The sequence below is a fragment of the Corapipo altera genome, unplaced genomic scaffold (genome assembly GCF_003945725.1).
Source record: "Corapipo altera isolate COAL_440 unplaced genomic scaffold, ASM394572v1 326, whole genome shotgun sequence".
Taxonomy (NCBI): Eukaryota; Metazoa; Chordata; class Aves; order Passeriformes; family Pipridae; genus Corapipo; species Corapipo altera.
In genome coordinates, this window is record NW_020884945.1 from 2263201 (window position 1) to 2284717 (window position 21517).

The 21517-nt window shown below is 46.5% G+C and overlaps 1 protein-coding gene across 3 annotated transcripts in view; it reads left to right on the top strand.

Annotated features, from left to right (window-relative positions):
- The first annotated feature begins 208 nt into the window (after positions 1-208).
- The window catches only part of NEXMIF (neurite extension and migration factor), a 172460-nt gene continuing 151151 nt past the window's right edge, over positions 209-21517 (top strand). The window contains exon 1 of one of the 3 annotated variants that reach the window (XM_027662395.1): positions 209-303. The gene's annotated coding sequence lies outside the window, so the exon portion shown is untranslated. Of the gene's footprint in view, positions 304-995; positions 1085-1645; positions 1864-21517 lie in introns of those variants that run through there. The other 2 variants (XM_027662397.1, XM_027662396.1) reach the window with 2 other exon arrangements.

Consider the following 21517-nt stretch of genomic DNA (forward strand, 5'->3'; position numbering starts at 1 on the left):
AACAGAAGTTTCCTCCAGTCCCCAGTGCAGTAACTTGGGCCGTGGTGCACGTGTGAGGATGTCACAGAGAAACAGGGCTGCAGGACTCCGAGCTGCCCTGGAGGTCCTGCGAAAAGGGCTGTATATTGTAAGCTCCCCCACTGGGTAGGTGTAGGCTCCTGCCTCGCCTGTTCCTGTCGCCCTCCCGCTCTGCAAAAGGCTGTGTCTGGTGCGTTCCTGCCTTCCCTTGCGTGCCCGGCATCTCGGCAAGTCCGGAGCCATCCTGAGATGAGGCAGCCTCCTCCTCTTAATGGGCATCTGAAGGTAAAGCATACTTTTAGACGCTGTTATTAATAATCTGATAATGAAAACAAATCAGACGGGCTGTTGCAAGCCCTAAGTGATTCCCATATCCAGTGTAGAGAATTAAACTGGATGGATTGCGTTGGGAGCGAGTTTCACTCCCGGGCTCCGGCTGAGCCCCCGGGGCCGTTCCCATTGTCCCTTCCCCACCGGCCCGGCCCGTCCTCCCTTCCCTCGCTCCCTTCCCGGCGGGGCCCATCCTCCGTCCCTGCCTGCCCGCGGTGCCGCATCCCCGCCGAAGGTGCGCTCCCCCCTCCCGGCACCTGCCCGGGCCCGGGGCCGCGGCCGCGCGCCCTTTATGGCCGGTGCGCGCTCCCGGTGCGTGTGTCTGTGTGTGGGATGCGGGGAGCGGGCGGGAGCCGGTGCCGCTCCGAGCGAACAATGGCAGCGTTGGCGCTGCCCGGCACCTCCTGAATGGGCGCAGGCCTGGGGGGGCGGCGGCGAGCGGGAGGAGGAGGCGGCGGCAGCAGCGGGGCGAGGCGGGAGCCGCCCCCCCCATCCTCCCTCCCGCCCTCCGCCCGTCCCTGCGCAGGGACGCGGGGCCGGGGGGCCCGTCCGTGGGGCGGCGGCGGCGGGGGAAGGGGGAAGGGGCGGGGGCCGGGCGGGAGGCGGGGGCCGGGGGCGGGCGCGTCCACCTGCGCGCGCCGGGCCCCGGGCGCATGGAGGAGCCGCGCTGAGCGCCGCGGAACCGGAGCGCCCGCCGGGCGGGGGGAACCCCCTCCAGCGCGGGCCCCGCGCTCAGGTGAGTCCCGCCGCGGCCGAGCCGCATCCGCACACCCCCCCGGCACCGCGGGGGCAGCGCGGGAGGAGGAGGAGGAGGAGGAGGAGGAGGGGATGCTGATGGCAGGATGGCAGCGCCGGCCTGCGCGGAGGCCTGCGGGGAAGTTGCGGGGGGGGTGTGTGTGTGAGGGTGGTCTGAGGTTACGGGGGGGGCGGCAACTTGGCGCCGTATCCCCCCCCCCCTCCCCGGGCAGGTGCCGCGCTGGGCGGGGGCGCCGCCCCGCCGGGCCCGGGGGCAGCGGGTCCCCTCCGGGGCCCCCTCACTCCAGCCTCGGCCAGAACAAAAACATAATAAAAGGAGGGGGGATGGGGATTTTTATTTTTATTAAAAAAAAAAAAAGCCCGAGCTCTGGGAGTAGCTGTCACTGCGCGCATTAAACTAGAGAACTGGCTAATCAAATAAAACTGGCTCATTGTCTGAAACTCTATCCCAGCGCAAAATGCGGCTGTGAATGTAATTAACCATCTGTCTGGCGGGCGGCGGAGCGCCGGGTCCGTGCGGTCGGTACCCGGGCGCTGCCATCCCCGAGCCCCGCGATGTGCCCGGTGTGTGTGTGCGAGGAGGATGCTGGAGCGAGGGGGGGATGAGATCCTCGGCTCCGCGATGAGCGAGCGAGGCACTGTGCGATAGATGAACCCAAAGAAGCCGTGAGGGACCGGCGATGAACGCCAGGGCGATCCGTTTGCTCTCGGGGATGCTCCCGGGGGTTCCGCCTCCCGCCGGGGACCCGCGCAGGATGGGTGCGTATTTGGGGGCTCGCGGCCGTGGGTGGATGCGTGAGGCCGGAGGGAGCGGTGCGCCTGTGCGAGCCGAGGCCTCAATGAGCCTTTTGCGGGAAAACAAAACGGCTCTGTGGTCTTTCCACCCTCCCGGAGGTTTTCCCCGCTTCCGCCCGGCGCGTTGCTCGTCCCTCCTGCCCCACGCCGGCCCCGAGAGCTCCGTGCAGCCATCAACATCCTGGTACTCCGGGCCGGAGGTACCTGCTGGGATCGCTGCTACGGCGGGACTGCGGTAACACCGAGCCCACGGCAGGCTCTGCTGGGAAGGGGCTCGGCTGTGGCTCTACACACGCTCGTGCTTCTTGTTTGTCTTTTTTTTATTATTTTTTTTTGGTGCGGTTTAGTAATGGAATAATACAGAGACTAAAAAAAATAACGGCAGCACTCAAGCAGGTAGGATGCAATTTAAAGTCACTCCAGCTAATACCCCATGCAAGACTGCATTTGTTAAGGTATGTGAGCTGTGCAGAAGGCAGCAGTCTTTAGTGAATCACTTTTGAAAAACAAATACTTGACAAAAAAACCAGACCTGCTAAATGGATAACAATTATGTAAGCCTGTAGTAGGTTTTGATGTATGTCAGGTCTGTTAAATAAATCAACCTGTTCAGTGAATAAATCTGCTCTGCACCAATGCTTTATTATTATTTTTTTAGGGAGAATAAACCTGTGTATTTAAGATGTTTTCACTGATGTGAATCTCATGGCCAAGCCCCGTAGCTGCCAGTGACACAAGACGAATCCGTGGGGAGGGTGGGGTGCAGGAGCGTGGGGAGGGAAGGGGCACGCCAAGTAATAAGGTGGATATTAAAAATACACAAAGATGTGCATAAGGATTCCTAGTGATCAAATTCTCACTGATCCATGTCTTGATGGAGTATTTGCTTTGCAGTGGCAATGGCCCATACAAAGCTACATTGATTTAGCTTGCTCTGTTCACGATGGCAGTTCTGGTGAATAATTATTTTCCCAAAAGCCTTAACCAAGGGAAGAAAGAGAGTCCCTGCTTGGCCTACACAGTAGTACAGTATCTTTGAAAGCGCATATCCGGCTGCAAATAAAGAGAGCCAGTTCAAGTGTTACTCCACTCAGCAGGAATAAAAGGGAGGCAGAAAAGGGGAGCACCCGGCCGGCTTCCCCGAGCTCCTCAGCCCCTTTCCCTTTCTGCACCTCACCCTCTGCTCGGCTTTGGGGGCGGGGAGGGGGGATTTCTCTGGTTTTGTTTTTGCTTTTTTGTGTTTGCTGTTGCCTTTTGGAGGCGAGGCTCCAGCAGTCCACTTAAATGTTGAGTTCTGAATGCTGAGGAGTCTCTTTCAGATTGAAAAATAGGGAAAAGATTGTGGCCAGTGGGTTTTAACTTCTGTAGCTGGGACAGGGAGTATGTCTGGGTAGGGCAGGGCCTTGATGGTGTCCTCCTCTTCTGAGATGGTGAGGCCTCATGGATGTTTTTGTGATGGATCACGTGTGTATCTTTTTCCTGTCTCTGCAAAGAGACGTTTGAAAAGACTCAAATGTGCTTGCAGGACCAAGGAGGCCACAGGCTTGGGAAGAAAGAGTTCTCAAACAAAAGAGTCCAGCTCAGGTTGGCATCCTTGGTGTGGGACAGAACCATCGATGCGAGGTGCATTTTTTGGATATTAAGGCCTTTCCATCATAGCCAGAGTGATGACAAACCAGCTAGCTGTGCTGCTTTCCCCAGGCACAACAGAGAACTGTCCCCATGAAGTTTATGCCCTGTCACAAACAAAAAGCAGCATTAGGAAATAATCTTTTCCTTGGGCAGAATCCAGGGAGGGGAGCTGTGGATACTCCAGGCTTTGCCCTAGTCCTCGCATGGGGGCTGTGCAGATGCTGTCATAGCTGAGTTTGTCGTTGGCCCTGGGAGGGGTGGGTAACTCTGGATGTTAAACAGAGTAGATTCGCTATTGCTTCTCAGTAATGACGATTTTTGGTCTTTGAGGGTATTTTAAAAATAATATTTTGAGAATTGGGAGCAAAATAATTGTTACATAATCCACCTGTTACGTTCAAAGTCCTGTTTTCCACCTGGGAGACGATTGCACTTTTTTTATTTTATGCTAGATCTTTGTGTACTTTTAGCCCCGCTTGAGTTGGCTTTATAATCATTACCTGTGTATACAGTCAGGTGCTTGACGAGCCTGATTTTGTGGAAGCTGCCAGCAGTGAGTAAATGAGCCATGTGGCATAAAACCGAGCAAACCATGTTTTGTTGGTACCTTGCGCTTCCCTCTTTCCTTGGAGCTGGTCGTACACACCCGCAGTGTCACCTCTGTGGGGGTCTGGGTTGTTCCAGTACAGGAACCCACTTGATCTGTTACCTGTGTGTGGTGTGAGGGGCGTGGTGGGATCTCAGCCTTTTGATTTTTTGATTTTAGGGCTCCTGGGTGCCGTTGCAACAAAACATTAAATCATTAAATCATTACCATGTGTTGTGTTGTGCAGAAAGTGGTGGAGTTACAGATGCTGAAGATGATGAACTGGTTTGAGCATCCAAGTGTGGGCGTGGGCTTTGCCTGAAGGATGCAGGAATTTGGGATAACCTGTCCTGCTCTCAGTGCCAGGGGCTTGGCACCACCAGTTCCCTGGCTGTGGACATAAGGAAAAATGGGGAGTGTTGGGCAAAGCTGAGCCGGAGCGAAGTTTGCAGGAGGAGCTGTCAGCTCTGCAAACGAGCATTGACCCCTTATCCTTACAAAGTCCTCTTAGGAACAGCACGAGAAGGTGGCTTTGGTTCAGTGGTGCTTTGGACTGTGGCAGTAGTGCTGGGTGGATTTTGTTTGCAGTTCAGGGGAGTAGCATGTAATTTGTGTAATGCTGCTTTTGTGTGCCTCTATTGCAAATTGATGTCTGGGGAATGACATGTAGCAAAGGCTCTAGACCAGCAGGTCTGTGATATTTTTGTAGCAATGTCTTTTTATTCAAAGCAGGTGTCATGGAGATCTTTCATCCCAGGATTTCTTTCATCCCTGGCGTTTGTTAGCTTGTGTTAAAACTTTAAATCTCGAGCATTTCTTCTGTACAGAAGGTGTTCCTCATGTTGCTCCTGCATGGGCTGAGCTGGGTGATTATGCAGGCTCCAAACAGCGACACGTATGAGGTGGCTCTGTGTCTGCACTGCTACGTCAGCTCTGGGAGCAATCCAGGGCTGTGGCCCAGTGCCCTCCAGTCACAGGAGGGGTCTGGCTGTGGGGGAATCTGGGAGAGGGCAGTGATGGGGGATGCTGTTCCTGGGCAGTTTTCTTCTGACCCTTAAGTATTCAGAAGGTAGTTTGTGCCCAGCAGTCCGAGCTCACATTTGCAGTCTTGTTTGGCCTTTACAAAGCTCTGAAAATGCTTTTTACTACAAGATGCCCTATTTGCTTAATTTATCCAAGCTCTTGTCTCAATAGTCTCCCATGATAGAAAATTCTGCTGGCTAATTGTTGCCTTTCACTGATCTTCTATTTCTTTGGTATTTGCCATATCTTCAAGATATGGGTGGATGTGTCACTAGAAGTTTCTGATCAGCCTTCTTATCCAGATTTACTGCTGTTGCCCTGGGGGAGGGTAGGACCACAGTCTTCTGGACCAACAGGGCTGGCAATGCTTCTGCTTGGAGCCCAGCTCATTAATTTAGGAAATCAGTTTTAACACCCCTCTGAATTGTCACTGTCATTACTGGGATCACTGTCTCTGTTTTCCTTAGGCTTGAGACCACGAGTGCCTCTGTCTTGAGGGAGCTTTGACTTCTGGGTGTCACCTTGGCTGGTGTTGCAGTGCCGGTCTGCAGCGTGTCATTGAAGCTGGCAGGAGCAGCAGGGGTTGCACGCTTGGCCTAGACACCAGTTAGGTTTTTTTGCCAACTTATCAGCTTTCTTACCTTGCTTCTGTAGGGTTGTGTTCCACAGCAGGGCTCCTCGTGCGCGGGGTGCGGGTTTGTGTGGTGAAGGTCGTCCTTCCTGCTCTGTGGTGGTCTCTGCTGGTGTCTGGAGCTGCTACACCCTTCTCCACCGAGTCTCTCTGAGAGAGAAGTGTCAGGATTTCTAAAATAAAGCAAAACAGCTGAGGAATTTTTTACCTCCCCTCTCTCCTGGGGTAAGGAGCTTCTCACCTGCTGAAACCCAAGCATTGTCACTGTCCTCCTGCCGTGTTGAATCTGGTGAGGAGGTGTCTGATGCTCTGAGACTGTTGCATTTTTGGGGGCATTTGGATGGTCAGTTGGAGGGTATCAGAAAAATCAGCTCTTGTGAATCTTGCAGGCTGTGGCCAGACTTTCAGGAAAGCCAGGGTGTGCGTTGGTGGAGCTCACCTGAGCACTGCTGAGAACCTGCCTGGTTCTTTCATGAGTGCTTCCCCTGTTCTCACCTGGGACCTGGGCTCTTTGGAGGGCTGGCACACAAACTCCCAGCTCTCAGTTCCATTCTAGGGAAGGTCTCTGCCAGGCTCTGGAGTTGCTTTTGGAGCTGTGTCCTTATTAAAAAAATCAAATTTCTTTCCTCACACTTGGAAGGTTTTCGACTGTGAGTTACAGCACAGAAAAATGTGGAAAAGACAAGCTCTCTGGATGAATTTTGTTTCCTGTGTAATGTCCCAATGAATGACTTGAGTCTTTGATGAAGGAGAGAAGCTGAAGCCTTATGAAGGGCCTGTTTATTGGCATTAATTATTTTTTATTAGTTACAGCATCTCTAGTCCGTTGGCAGTAGAAGAGCCCAAAGTAAGAATATTAATTCTTCAGAAGTTTTTCAAAGCTTGCATTTTTCATAAGAAGCTTGTGAAGCTTCAAATCTAAAGCTTCCAAATCCTTTTTTTTATTCTTCAGAAGTGCCAGTGAAGCTCTTTTTTTAATTTTTCGTGTTTTAGCTGAAACTATGAGTTTTATACGTAAAAAAAAAATAAAAAAATTTCTTTCCCATCCACTGTGTTGGCCCCAGCTTTCAGGTCTCTTGCTGGGTCAGTTAGACCCTCTGCAAGCACCAGCTGTGCTCTACAGACCAGGTGTGTAGCCTTTGCTACTAATTCATTGTGGTTTTCCCCTCTGACTGGGGTTTTACACTGTGGCTGAAGCACAGGCTGACATGAAAGGTGTGTTTGTTTGGCAGTGGCCAGGTAGGACAATACTTGACCTTCACAGTTGTTGAATGACTTCAGAGCAATACTTAACTGCTTCATGGAAACAAGGGGTGTGGGTGGGAATTTAACCAGTACAAGGTGAATCTGGTGTCTCTTTGGCCAGCGAGCAGCATTTTTTCTGGTAGCCTGCAAGGTCACGTTTTAATATACTCTGAATATGAATTTAAGGGTCATGCTGGTATTTTAGTGGTAAAACAGGTGGATGGTTGGTCTTACTTCATGTTGCTTCACGGAATGGTAACCTTGACCCTCTCTGAACCTCAAGAGTAAAAATGAAAATTGCCTTCTTCAGGGTGGTCTCCCTTCTCATTTGTGTGGAGAAAACTGTTGTGGAGTGGGATGATTTTAGCTACAAAAAGTTGTGATGCGGTGGGTTTTTTTGGTGCTTCTGCTTACATTACATGGGCAGGTTTACTTCATCGATAGCCGTGCCTGTGGAAGGATGGGCGGAATTTTTGGGAAGATCAGAAGGGAAAGTGCTGCTGACCACAATTTTTCAGCTCGTATTAAAGCAACCAAGCAAACTCCTGCCTTCCTGCCACTGCTGGCTCTGAGGGAGCAATGCACAGTAATTTCCCATGGTTTGTTTATGTCTGTCTCTGAGAAAATCCACTATATCAAAATCACCTGTCCATGTAGTGACTTGTCTTAGATTCTTTGTGTGTGTGAGATTAATTCTGAAGAACATCGAGCATTCAGTGCCAACTTGGGCAGAAATTCAGCAGATTATGGTACGAGCAGCATGGCTAATGTATAATAGTGGCATTTAGGACCATTACTAGCCCACGGTGCCTACGAGTTTCTGGGAAGCAGAGGGGCCACGTGGTGTAAAGCCAGCCAGGCGTGGCAAATGCAGAGAAACCCGTCAGCTGAAACCTCCCGCAGAACAAATAATTTGTCCTAACCCAGTAACCTTCACTTACTTAATTGTCTTATTTGTCTGGTTAGCTTATCATTTGATGGAGGGTCTGTACTGCAGGAAAAAGAGTTTTGTTTATTTTGCCTGTTTCTTTCGTTAATTTGTGCTCATTCCTTGCCTGCTGCTTTCTGGGTTTGAGCGGTGCCTTCCTCAGCAGCAGTTCCAAATGCCAGCCTTTTGGAAGGTGAATGGGAGGCCAGGCAGTCCAGTGTATTTCCAAGAAGTCTCTGGTTTGGAAGGGTGAATTTTTGGTTGGGTTGATGGCTCAGTGTCACAGTTTATCACTGTATTGGGCAACGCAAAGTCGCGTGTCGGGGTTTACCTTCAGCTTGTAGTTTATGTCTGTGTACAGAGTGAAGCTGAGAGTGCTACTTACAGCTCCCCCTTCTTCTGCAGACGGTTGTTTAAGATCTGGTGCTTAATGATCAACAGGGTTTAGTGCTGATTTCCCCCTTCTGAAGCATTTCTGGCTCTGCAGGAAAGATGGGTATTGGCTGTGCTGCGGAGCTGGAGGTAGAGTCAGCTGTTGAGTGATGCATCGGCTGTTATGTGGTTGCTGCTGTATGGAATTACTGGTTCTGGTTGCTAGTGTGTGGAATTACTGATTCCAATTAATGTGTGAAGCAAACCCTGGTATCCCAGTCCCTCTCTGCTTTTTTTTCCCTGTAAACCACATCCTCCCTTCCTCTCTTGTTCATGGCATTTGCTTCTGCACGCACAGTCTGCCAGTGTGCGTGCTGGATTCCTCACCACAAACACTAGGACAGGTTTAAGACTTCCTAAAGGTTAGTTCAGGATGAATTCAGAAGCGTCTTGGATTAACTTTTTAACCACTGCAGCTGGTCTGGAGGGGACGTTCTGCAAAATGAGTGGCTTAAGAACAAAACAACCCCAACCCTCTCAACCCCAGCAAAGAGCCAAGAGTAGGAACGGAGGAAGGTGGCTCCTGGGAAGGGTAGGTGGTGATGCTGGAGCACATAGTACATGTGACATTTCAGCTTCAGGGATGGGGAGAAGAGGAAAAATGCTGCTTCAGTTGTACTTTGAAGCTGTTTGCCAGGTGTGGAGTGGAAAAGTCTTCATCTGGGTTGTGATCAGTAAGTTTGTGCCTGGTGGAGTCCAAATATTGTATCAGAAATGGTTAATGTGGGGCCTTGAACCTAATGTGAAAGCATAAGGCTTATTTTTCCCATTGCAACGTGTAATAAACATAAAATATCTGCAGCTGACAATATCATCTGCGAGTTCTCGCCCTGCATTCTGGGGGCTGATGTTAAAACAAAGGAGAGTTTAAGGGTATTACTATATTTGCAGAATATATGTAAAAATATGTTGTATTTATATAATACATGATTATATTTAAGGATATTATTATATATTATATTCTGTTATTTAGTTAGGCCTGGGCATTTGCTGAAGGGGCTGCGTTACATCACACCTACATTTGCAAGTGGCAGTAAATGAAGAGTCAGGTTGAAAACTTGATGTGTAGCTCAGTGTTTACTCACTATTTTTGTTATTTTGCTAATATCTTCAGTCCCCTCACATGTATTTATGGGTACAGCCATACCTTGTGGTGGTGACTCCTAAACTTGATCTCTGTGCTGTTTGAGTAATTTCTTTTTTGGGCGATGTAAGGCTGCTTAAATAACAAGAGGGTAGTGGAGAGGTTGGAGTGAGTATTTCCGGATCTGATGGTGGCTATGCAGGAAGCTCCTTGGAGTCCCCAGGGGTTTTACACATTGCTTTGTCTCTCCTTGAACAACTCTTGTGCATTGCATGGTAATGGAAGTCAGAATAATTTGTTTGATGTTGTTTATTCAAATCTGGAAAGGATGGTTGTGCAAAGACCAAAGAAAAATGGTTTTAGTCTGACAAATGCCAAGGGTTTTTGTTTTGTTTTTAAAGCCCAAACAAAGCCTTTGGGATTCTTGGCTGGGTATATAATAGCATGAAATACACCACTTCTTTCATTCTGCTCCCTAAAAATCTAATTTTTTATGCATTTAAAGTGGGAGTTGAGGCAAAAACAGAGTTTAGCTCTGTTGACCTATATTTATGAGAAGAGAAGGCTTGCTAAGTGTTGCAAGAAAAGAATATATGGTGCTGTTGCTATACTCTGACAAAATGTACACACATAGTAAAACCACTTTTGGGATTCTTCACCTTCTTACTGAATGCTTCAGCCCTTTCCAGCTGGATTCAGTCTGATGGTGCTGTGTTCATGGCCTGTATAGTCAGGCCTCCCATTAACAGCCAATGAAGAAGGACAGCAGAACAGGGAGTTTAGAATAAGCAAGGAAGAGAAAGAAAGGTAGTGCTGAAAACCTCCCTAATCTCAAGGTTTAAAAGTGAACTTTTAAACTTTCTTTTCCTGTTTTTTTGTTGTTGTTGTTTTATTTTTTAATTCAGCCCACTCTTTATTAAGTGCAGTTTCATGGTTCTCGTGCTGCTTATTGCATAACTGTGGCACAGATGTTATTTTTTGTAACGTTGCCTGACATATTTAAAAGGGAAAGAGAGGAAGGGAATTTATACCCTTTGGAGATGAATATGTGGAGCCTATTAGTCTTAAAAAAGTGTGAAGAGCTTGTTAGAGTCGAAGCTGGCACATCTCTGAAAGGCTGATCTGTGGAGTGGAGCTCTTCAGATAAAGAATGAATGTGTTTTATCTTCTGGAGTTTGTTGAATGTGTTACCAGACAGCCTAAAATCTGAACTTGGTGGAGTACTTAATGTTTAGGCACATGCTTAAATATTTGTGGAACTGAGACCAAATCCAAATGTATATTTAATAAAACATTGTCCACAATTAAGATTTGCAGGATAATCAGTGGTGGTGCTTAGAGTTGAGGGATGTGAAGAGGAAGTACCTCGCTCAGCTTGGGTGGTACTGGATGTTTCAGTGTTTATGCCACTGCAGCTGCAAACAACACCTTTAAAGTTGCTTTCGTGTGAAGGTTTGAGTGAGGAGATACAGTTAGAAATATACTGGGTTTCAGCAGAAGGAAAAAAATTGCATTCAGGCCTATCATTTCCTGGTGGAATGGGCATGAGAACGTGAAGTGTTCTCCTTTTGGTATTTCTGACAACATTAGAAGTTTTAAAATAGTAGAAATGGAAGTAGAGTGAAAATGGTCGATGTTATATTTATTTTTATATAGTAACAGAATGCCTGGTGTTTCAGATGAGCAGAGTGTGCCTTGATTCACAGAGTATTTGTTTTATAACCATGGATATAGCTGCACAACCCACCTCTCCTGTTGTACAGAGGAGCAAACCAGCTCATGGGGCAATTAATGACCTGCTAGAAATGCAGTTGTGAAACCAACCCAAGAATCTTCACTTCCTAGCACTCATTTGTGCCTGTGTGCTGGGCAATAGGATAATTGGGATAAATTGATAAGGGGGAAAGAGGAGAGAAAAGGAGGAAATGGCACCTACTGTCATGGAGCATCTTTTTGAAGTCTTGGATTAAAGATAACTCAAATTGTTCATTTAAAAGAACTTGCAAAAAGACCAGGTAGACAGTTATAAAAACAAACAGAAGGAAACCTGAGAGTGTTTTTTACTTGTTTCTGCCTAGGGCAAGATATTTTGGGTTGATTTTTATTTTGCTTTTGTTCTGTCCCTTGCCCTCCCCCCCTGCTGGGTTACCTGCTATAGGAAATACGAATTAGGCAAAATAAATCCTGACTTACAGTTGTAGGAGGCAGGGCTTGCTGTGTGAGTGTGGGGTTGCAGAGGCTCAGGTGTAAATTTTCTGGAGTTTCCTTCACCAAGAAGAAGGTGGGCTGTGACTTTATTCCTCAGCTCCCTAGGCTGTGCCTTGGAGCCCCTTGTCCCACAGCCCTGCTGGTGCCAGGTGTGGATGTGACCCCCTGGATGGGAGAAGGGGCGTCTCCCCTGCCTCCCTCCCTCCATCAGAGGCAGAACTTCCTCAGCTGGCTGTTGGACAAAGCTCCAGCATCTGGGAATTGTCCCCCTTTCCAGTCCGGTGACACCCATGCAATGTTTAGCATGTGGAGCTCTGAAAACGTCCTCCTCTGGCTAAACGAGGAATGGATGGAAAATATTAGGCTAAAAGAGAAGGTTCGTGCTGATGCAAGCTGTGTTTACTTTTGAAAATTCAGTTTATTAAACTCAAGGCTGCGGAACTCCAGGGATCAGTGATGCTGTGTGAACATCACCTTCTGCACCGCACAAGCAATTTTTCAAAATTACTTTTTTAATTAAAAGTTGTATCGGTTTAATGGGAGTTAAAGGAAAGTTCACAGGCTTCGTGTTGTCTGAGACATACTGCAGATTTGGGAGAACTGTTCTGCTGCTTCTTAAAGTTTATCCAAAATAGTGAATATGCATGGGAAGAGAGGGGAATCTCCTCGTGGGCTCTGTCTCTGAGGGGTTGCAGGGTGATGGTATTTATTGATTATCAGTCCAGCTGCACTGCCGTTACCTTCGGAAGGAGCTGCACGGCAGCTGAGTCGGAATATGAACATAAGGAAAACAAGGAGGACTTGAGATACAGCAGAGGAAAGTCAATACAGAGCTTATTTAAATGTCAGCTGCCTGGAAGAGTTCTACTCAAAAGCTGTGAGGAGAGATTAGGTCTAAGACATGATGCCTGGGTATGTAAGGGAGGGAGGGAGGGAGATGGCTGAGCAAGTCAGGTGCTGTGGGGAACACGTGAAAAGGGATATATATTGAGGAGGAGGAGGAAGGAAGAAGAAACTGCTGACTGAAAATGACATCTGACAATTAGTTTTGAGCAATAATTGGAGAAGCACGTGGCTTTTGGACATGGGAAGGCTGTGATTTGTAGTTGGTGGGCGATCTGAGCCATGTTAGCAGTGTTATTCATCAGCGCAGTTGACAGGGATAAGTGACACCCATTACAAATCTGTTTACTACCTCTATATATTGTACTTAGTTTGTGAATGTATGTGCAGGGTAGAGAGTCTCTGTAAGCACAGGAGTTCTGGAATTTTACTGAACCGTAGAATATCCTGAGTTGGAAGGGACCCATGAGGATCATCAAGTCCAGCTTCTGGCTCTTTGAATCATTTGGAATCACGTTGAATTTATTTAGCCAATAGGCCAGAGTTGTAATTCTATGGCATTTGTCAGTGTAAGTGAATTTACATTTGGGGAGAGCTTGAGCCAAAAAATCACTGATTTGCTGATGAATACCCTGATTCTGAATTTCATGACCATTTTTATTTTGTTAAGTTAGCCACTAATTCTGTGTTTTAATAAAAAATAGTTGTATTACAGTTGTGCCTGAAATAAAATTAGGTTGAGCACTCTTGTACAAGAAACATTATTAGAGTCAACCTCCAAAAGGTGGCATTTAGGGACATGGTTTAGTGGTGTTCTTGGCAGCACTGAGTTAATGGTTGGACTTGAACTTGGAGGTCTTTTCCAACCTAAGTGATTCTACAAAGTCCTCAGCATTTAGGCGGGACTGGGAAGAGAAAGATGGGTTGCACCCATTGTGCTGTACCCACTGCAACCCAGCCAAGTTTTTCTTTATTTTGTCAGCCTCCTGCTTAATTTTGAATGAAGTTCAATGTTTTTGTCTTCAGGGAAGTGCTTTGTGCATATGATAGCTAGAAGACCTAAGAAGGCTTCAAGATAAGACTGCACCTGGCAGTGCTGCTTCCTTGGCACAGCAAAACTTTCTGTCTTAATCCACTGTGTCAAAAACCTGTGTCATGTAACAAGTGCTTGCTCAGGTCAGTGGGACCATGACAAAGGACAGTGACAAAACCAAGGCAAGTTGGGATGTGAGGGTGTTGCTTTGCCTTTGCCATCTACATAAACACGTCTGCTGGTATTTGTGTTCTTAGCAGTTGTACGTTGCGTTCTTGTTGTGCCACAGTGCCTGCAAACATAGATTTATTAAAAAACATCACAACTGTTGCACATGCTTCTCTCCCGCAGAGAGGATGGGGAAACAAACAACATATGATGAGCTTTATTTGCATTGTTTGATGCTCTTCTGAGCAGAACAGCTCCCACTAGAAGATACTTTACTGTCTCGAAGGGCAGGGGACCAAGGTGGGCAGCAGGTGTTTAACAAGGAGATGGGATCTGAAGCAGTGAGCTGAAGTCACTGTCCCCATCTGTGGCATGGCTTTTATTTTCCAAATGTGTGATGACAGTAGAACAGTTGACAAGGGAAGTGGGTTTGCATTTAAAATGCTCAGGAGGTTTCACTGAGCCAACGAACTGAGCTCTGGCCCCAGCACTGACTTTGGCTTCTCTCTTGGCCATACAACAGTGGCATCATTTGTCTGTCCTGCTCACCCCCCTTGTTTGATGGGATTGTTAATATGGATGTGTTTGCTTCCCAGGAGTGTCATGAAAATTAGTTAAGGTACGAAAAGTGTGTTGAAGAAGTCTCTCAGTGCTGAGCATTATTACAAGTATAGCTTTAAAAATACCTTTTATTTAGCAAAAATATTTCTTCTTCTGTTGGAGTTTCCTCACATTTTTCCTGTTGCTTTTGTGGTGTATCCCTAGACTCTTCTAGTATGCATCCTGCTTTGTAAACACTGTATTTTATCCTGCATTTGAGGCTCAGATTTTCAGTATGTGTGTTATTACACAGAATATAACTAGGAGGCAAGAAGCCTTGTGCTGCTGGAGCCTCCTGGTTGTGCTTTCCTGGCAGAGCAGCACCCGTGGGTCCCACAGGCATATATTTGCAATGATCCACCATCGCTGCTGTTTAAAGAAGGTTTTTAGACCAGGAAGGATCCTTCCAGCACTTAACAGTGTGATCTGTGTCTCTAGAGGAAGCTGGGAAGCAGGCAGGCGAACAGGAGCACGGAGGGATGGACCTGGAGATGTGAGGTGACATCTTGAGAGAGAAATACTTCCTTATCTCCAGGACTGAGACAGGGTGGTGACTGCTGGCATGTTCTCTGAGGACAAATAGTTCCAATGCAAGTGCAGATGAAGCCTTTTGGACCAGCCAGCTGTTAGACCCTCGAGGAAAACAGACCCCACATGTCTCAATTGCATACTCTGAAGTGCTGAAAAAATAAGGCAACCTTCAGAGTTAGGGCTGTAAAACTTCTTCCCCTTTAAATGGCATAGAGGAGCTAGCACACTTAATTAAAATGTTCATGATACTATTTTCAAGATTCCTATTCTAGTAAAAGGTGAAGAGATCTTTCTGCAGATTACTTGTGGCCAGGACTGATTCCTTGTCAAAATATTAACCTCTTTTAGCAGTTTCTTCAAAAAGCATCTGGGAAGCCAGTTGAACCTGAAGCAAGGGGGGGGGGGGGAGAGTTAAGAGGAACACTTTCTGTAGCATTTAAACCAAACATTTCTTGGAGGGGATCCTTCCAAGAGGTCATCTAGGCTGACTGTAGGTGGTATTGAAATCCTTGGGTGTGACTGGAAATTGGATTGAAGATGAAGGCAGAGAAGAATTTACTCTTGCAGAACAAGAAAACTGCACCATCTCCCTTACAGCTCTCACCTCACCAGCCTGCCTTACTTTCCACTCATGAACTTCCATTCTCCTTTGCTTGTCTTTCTGTTCAGTATCAAAGTTGCATCCCCTGAAGGTTGTCTTGCTTCTGGTGTCTGAGTTCACACAGAGAATGAGATGAAACAAGGCAAACTTGGTTCTAATCGCTCTCGTCTAATTCTGCTGCATAATGGAGATGAGCAGTACTTACATAACAGTATCCTGGGATGTTAATAGATTTAATAACCCAGAAAGGTGGGAAGAGGTTCTGAATTACCTATAAAATGGCATCTAAGTAATGAAGTTTACGGGAAGCTCATCCCTTTGAACGAGAGTCACGTGGTAGGTGCGAGAGTTCTGCATATGCTCGGAAGAGGAAACCAAATGAAGCTGCCTGTTCTAATAGGAATAAATCTCCAATTAAAAATAAGTTCTGAGGTGCTGTTGGATTATGCCAGTTTTACAGGGTTCTAGTTAAAGTCTTGTAAAAATGTAAACAACACAGACTCCTTTAGATTTAATTTTTTTTTCCAACTGCAGATATGTTCCAGTCTTGGGGATTAGAACTCTGTGTGTGCCCAATGAAAACAATCAGTTCATTAATGCTGTTTTGTTAGACCTTGCCCCCCTCTTGCCATGGTGATAAGGGACCTTAATTAGATCCCAGAACAAATGCTGGAGAGCTTGACAAAAAAGAGAAACATGGGGAGGGGGTGGAGAAATACTGAGATGTTTTTAGCAGATATATGCAGAGGGCTGTATCCTGCAGAGGAGAGACTGGGTTTTATTGAAAACACTGGTTTCCTTTCCCAGGAACAGAGCCTGTGCTGGTAGGCTGGAAGCACCTCCAGACAGTCTGTAGAATTGGTCCTGGCAGCTTTCTGAGTGTCAGGTCGTGCTCCAGGTGTGGGCACCTGCCTGTTGGCCCGGGAGACTGAACGGGGAGCGGTGGCTGGGAATTCAAAATGTATTTTCCTAAATCTGTTCTGGATATTGGTGATGTTCCCCGATGGGAAGTGGCCAAATCATTGTGTTGATTCACATGTTCGTGTGTTAAGAAGAAATGTCTGTGTGTGGAGGGTTTGAAAGGGAGGAGAAGGGTAAGAATTCAGAGGATTTTCATGAACACCATCGGCAGAGAGTGCCTAAGTGAAAGGGGGGAATTCTGAGGCTAAATGATGAGAAGGAAGGTTGGCAAACAATGTGAGCTTGAAAAAGGGAGAGAGTTTCTGTAAGATGCTGATCTTCAAAAAAGCAGGCATGCAGAAACACAGGCACTAAAAACTGAGCAATGTCAGGTTCTTCTGTTTGTTTTCTGTTACTGGGTGCTCAGGTTACACCTTCAAAACTTCCTATACCATCGTTCTAGGTAGAATATTAACTTCAGGTTGGAATCTCAGCTTTTCATTAACTGCATTTCCAGTTTGAAATTGGAGGACTGTGGCTATCAGCTCTCATGCCTTTGTCTCTACTCTTGAATTACTTGCTGCCTGATTAGTTGTACTTCATAATTATTCCTCACTTAAATTACCTTTCAATAAACAAAATAAGATTATCTCCTTGAGTCTCTCATAGAAGGCGTGTTTTTCAGACAGTTGTTCTCTGAGCAACTAATTTATTAATTTATTTTTATTTCCATGTCAGGTTTTCTATATCACAGTGACATGTCTTGGTGCACAGGTGAGGATGTTTCAAGTGAAATTTATTGCATTACAAGATGATGCATAAAAGCCAACCGTGTTGTCAAGGTCTATCAGGCAGTTTAAAGCCTGGAATTGGATCTCTGTCTACCCAAATATTTTAGAAACTTTTAAGTAAGAACAAGGTGTTATTGCTCTATTTTTAAAAATGTGCCTCTGGAAAGCATGCATCAAACCTGCCAGCATTGGAGTAAATATGTCAAAATGCAAATCCAGGTGCCTGTAGACCCACATATCATTTAAACACAGTATAGTAGGTGCTAAAGTGAGTGTGAGGGGCAGGTGTAGTCTGTGAGTAAATACAGAAGTGTCCATTTGCCTTGCTCATGTGAGAACAGCCTTCCTGTGATCTCGAGGTGCACTGAGCTCGGTGCCTCCTGGGGAAGCAACAGGAGCAAGTTGTGGGGAACAAAAAGGTTTTGGGAGTTTGTGCCAGTTCCTTCTGAGTTGGCTGGGTTTGGGCAGGGCTTTGGTTATGAAGAGTCAAAAAGCTCCAGGTATCAGAGTATGCCCTGCTGGGGCTGGCTGTGACAGTGATGCAATAGGCTCATTTTAACAAAGAGAGCCTTGTTTTTCCTGAAATGTGTGCAGGAAAGAGAAACCATTTGCTAAGTGCATGATTTCTTACAATTTCTTATTCTTCCACGATTTCTTTGTGTTTCCACTACCCCTATTCAGGATATTTATTCAAGGTTAACAAAACCGGCTCTACAGTTCTTGCTGTTCTTCCAAAATCTGGGATTTCATTAATTTTTAATTCACCTGGAGAGCGTGGCAGCCTTAGTTGTCCAGGACTGACCAGTATTCGTTTCTGTTTTGCAAGAACAGAAACTGGGTTCTCTTTGGAACTGAATGAGAACTGAGGTGGTTCAGTTTAAGTTTTCCAGTTTTCTTTTGCGGGCTGAGAGTGACTGGTGTAAGCTTAAAAAAGTCATGAGACAATAGCAGGGTTATAGAGACAGTTTCATGGAAACTCAATGGAAAGGGATTTCAGATAAATACATACAAGATGACTAGTTTTAGTAACATCAATAAAACAAGACATAAAGCTAAAGGAAGGAGAGGAAACCTGAATTTTCAGGTGGCTGAGTTGAAGAAGTGAGGATGGGTGAGCAGTGGTACCACTGCCTGCCACTCAATAGGACTTAAGTGGAAACTGGTGACCAGGTTTCCTTGCTCTGTAAACATGTGGTCCACAAAATTATTGTCAGATAAACATTACTGCAGAAAAGAAACCTATAAACTCATGCTTGTATGGATTATAACATTGTTAGTTGTAAATAACACCATTAAAATCAGGACTTCTCAGACAGATGCTTCAGGAAAAGTGAATCTGAGCATCTGCCTGTCTGTAGGAGTATGGCTCTTACAGAATTCAATGGAAGGGTCTGGAGCTGTTCTAGAAGTGGCTGCTGGTGTAGATGAGCGTGGTGAAAGCAGAGCAGCACGTTTGGGAGTTGTCTGTTGTTTTGGAAGCCACGGGGGTTGTGTCCATGGAGTACGTGGTTGAACATCTTGGAGTTCTGGGGGAAAAAGGCAGAGGACAAGCCAACTACAGAACTTAATAGTGAGTTGAACTCATACTCTGTGTTTTGAAGGGAATAAAGTGAATATTTCCACCCTTATTGTTAGTCCCCCCACGGCAGGCTTGCTGTGCTGGCCATGGAACATGTGGAGCCAGGGCAACAATTCATTGACTGACCTGGGTTGGAGTTGCTTTTGGACTGCTGGCAGGCTCTTGTCAGAGCAGGAAATGCACAGACAAGGTATTAAATAGTGTGATTAGATAATCTAGAGGGTTTAGTACTAAATCATGATTTATTTTTATTTTTTTTAAGCTATTGTTCCTAGTGGTTATACATGTTATCTAAGGAGTTTTACGTTTTACAAAGTCAAAACATTGTAGGAGAGTTTTTAAAATTACTATTTAAAGCTCAGATTTGGAGTTAAACCTTTGCTAATTCCCATGGGTGGCTGTTCTGTCTGTATGCAGACAAATAGAGAGAACAAACTGGAAGTGCCAAAATGCCAAGTGCTCCCTGTTCCCCATGGCAGCAGGATTGCAGACAAGGGCAGTGGCAGCACGGGGAAGGTACCTGGCTCACTGAAGACACCTTTGAGTGAACAAGTTAGGCTGATGAAACCTCTCTTTAATCCTTACTCCGGTTTCCACCTACTTCAATTAATTATGGAAGTGAGTTGTTAGTGGTGAGTTTTATGAAACTGTGTGCATAAACAGTATAAATTACGAAAACAATAAAGCTCTCATTTGTAGATCAGACATTAAGGAGATATACGATTCTTTTCTGGCTCAAAGCAGGTGTCAGTTCTCTTTCCTGTCCGTAGTTCCCTCGGTGTGCAGTTCCTGGCAGGGAAGTGTCCGTGCTGGGTGGCAGGGGGGTGATGGACTGCAGGAGCTGGGTAGGAACGTGTAGCCAGTAGAGGGATGTGTGTGGGAGAAGTCCTTGGTGGCCTGGCATCTGCTTTTACAGTTTCTTCTGAGCTAATTGTTGAAGCCTTACTTTAAAAAATGAAACCTAATTAAGGATTGAGTTGAACAGTGTATTTGCAGCGAGTCTGTTCAAGGTCTCGATTCGACAACTCGAGCGTGTTCTCTTGAGAGCGTCTCAGATGATATCTGAAGTATGTCCAGAACACAACTGCAACAGAAGGAATCAAGGTCGTGTGGAAACGATACACAGCTTGTTTAATACGGATCAGCAGTTCCAGTCAGGGTTAGGAGTCACTTGCCAGATGTGTGTGTTTGACCCAGACCATCGGGTCTGGGGGAGAGTGCAGCCCTGGGACTCCTTGGCCTGCTCTGAGGTGGCAGCCAAAGCAGGAGAAATGACCGCTTGTCTTCTGCAGCTGTGCTGCTGTTCTGTCTTCTTTCCAGCCCTCCCGGGCGTAAAGGGAGTACAGCAAAAGAATTTGGCATGATAGGCTGTGCCTGAAGGGAGAGCTGGAGGTGCAGGGGGCATCACTCTGCTGTCTGTAAGAAATAGGGTTCTAGTCTGGGATGCTCTTTGGCTGTGGTGTCTCTTGAGTATTGTGGAATGGGTTTAGCCATCTGGCAGGTCAAGAGCTGCTCTTAAGGAGAAGCAAAGGGAGTGGTGGTGATTGTGGAATTGCACAGCTTGGAAAGCACCGTCCGGCTCCAGCAGCTGTGCCGTCACCGGCAGATCGTGGGGATCCACGCGGGGTTGGATGGTCACACTGGCCTGGAGAGGTGCTGGCAGGAAAGCTTGGGCACTGCCTGGCTGTTTGATTTGTCTCCTTTGTGTTCCTGGCATGGAGGCAGCGTCTCAGACTGCAGATGGTAATGGGGAGGTGCTGGGAGTGACCTGGCACTGGCAGCCACCGGAGCTGAGTTGTTTCCACAGATCAGGACTGACTGACTGCCTGCAGGACCCTTCTGCAAAATACAGTAGCCTTTAATGTTGGTGTGTATATATAGAGAGAGAGAGACACACACCCCATAAAATTCATTATGGTCTGTCTCCTTCCTTAATGCAGCTTCCCAGAGTTTGTCGTTGGTTTAAGCAAGTAATGCAGTCAAAATTGTAAGTGTGCACAAATGTTCAAGAAATTAAATCAGCAAGACAAAAGTGATGGCATGGAAGGGGGGCAGGAGGGAATAAAAAGCTTGTAAAAAGCTTGATTCTAAGCAGTTTATAAGCAGATGTTTGGAGCATAAATTTTTCTTTGTGTTCACTGGGAAGTTTCTATTTTACTCTTGCTTCTCACTTGATGACATAATAACATTACAGCTTTCAAGTCTGTTGTGAACAAACTCCTGTGCACTTTGCTTCTTAAAAATTCTTTTTGCAATATGTAGAAGTTTACCACAGAAACATCATGTCTGTGCAGTTGTGTACAAGTGCTGGATGCTCCTGGTATCCATCAAACTGAGCCAGTTTGGCTGCAAAAACAACACTGTGGCCCTGTTACGTACTGGTGATGCTCATCAACAAGTCTTAATCCTTTTTTCACAGAAGGTTAAAATGAGAGGAGGAAGTTGATGGTCCAGTTGTGTAAAGGTGCTGTAGGTCCTCACTTCCCGTGGATGTCAGTGAGGGTGATGAGAATCAGGCTGCAGAGGTTATTTAATCTGACAAAAAAAAGCTTGTGTATTCCTGTCAAATCATGCAGTGCAACCAGGTTTCCTATACAGCTGCTGGGAGATTGACCTGTTCCTTGGAATAGGGCCTGGTGGATGTTCATCCATGAATCTTGTTGAAGTGATTTTTATTTCTATGGTCTTTGAAAACCTGAAGCAGTGACAGCTACTAGAGCCACCACAGACTGGTCTGCCCCATCCCTGGAAGTGTCCAAGGCCAGGCTGGACAGGGCTTGGAGCAACTTGGGCTAGTGGAAGG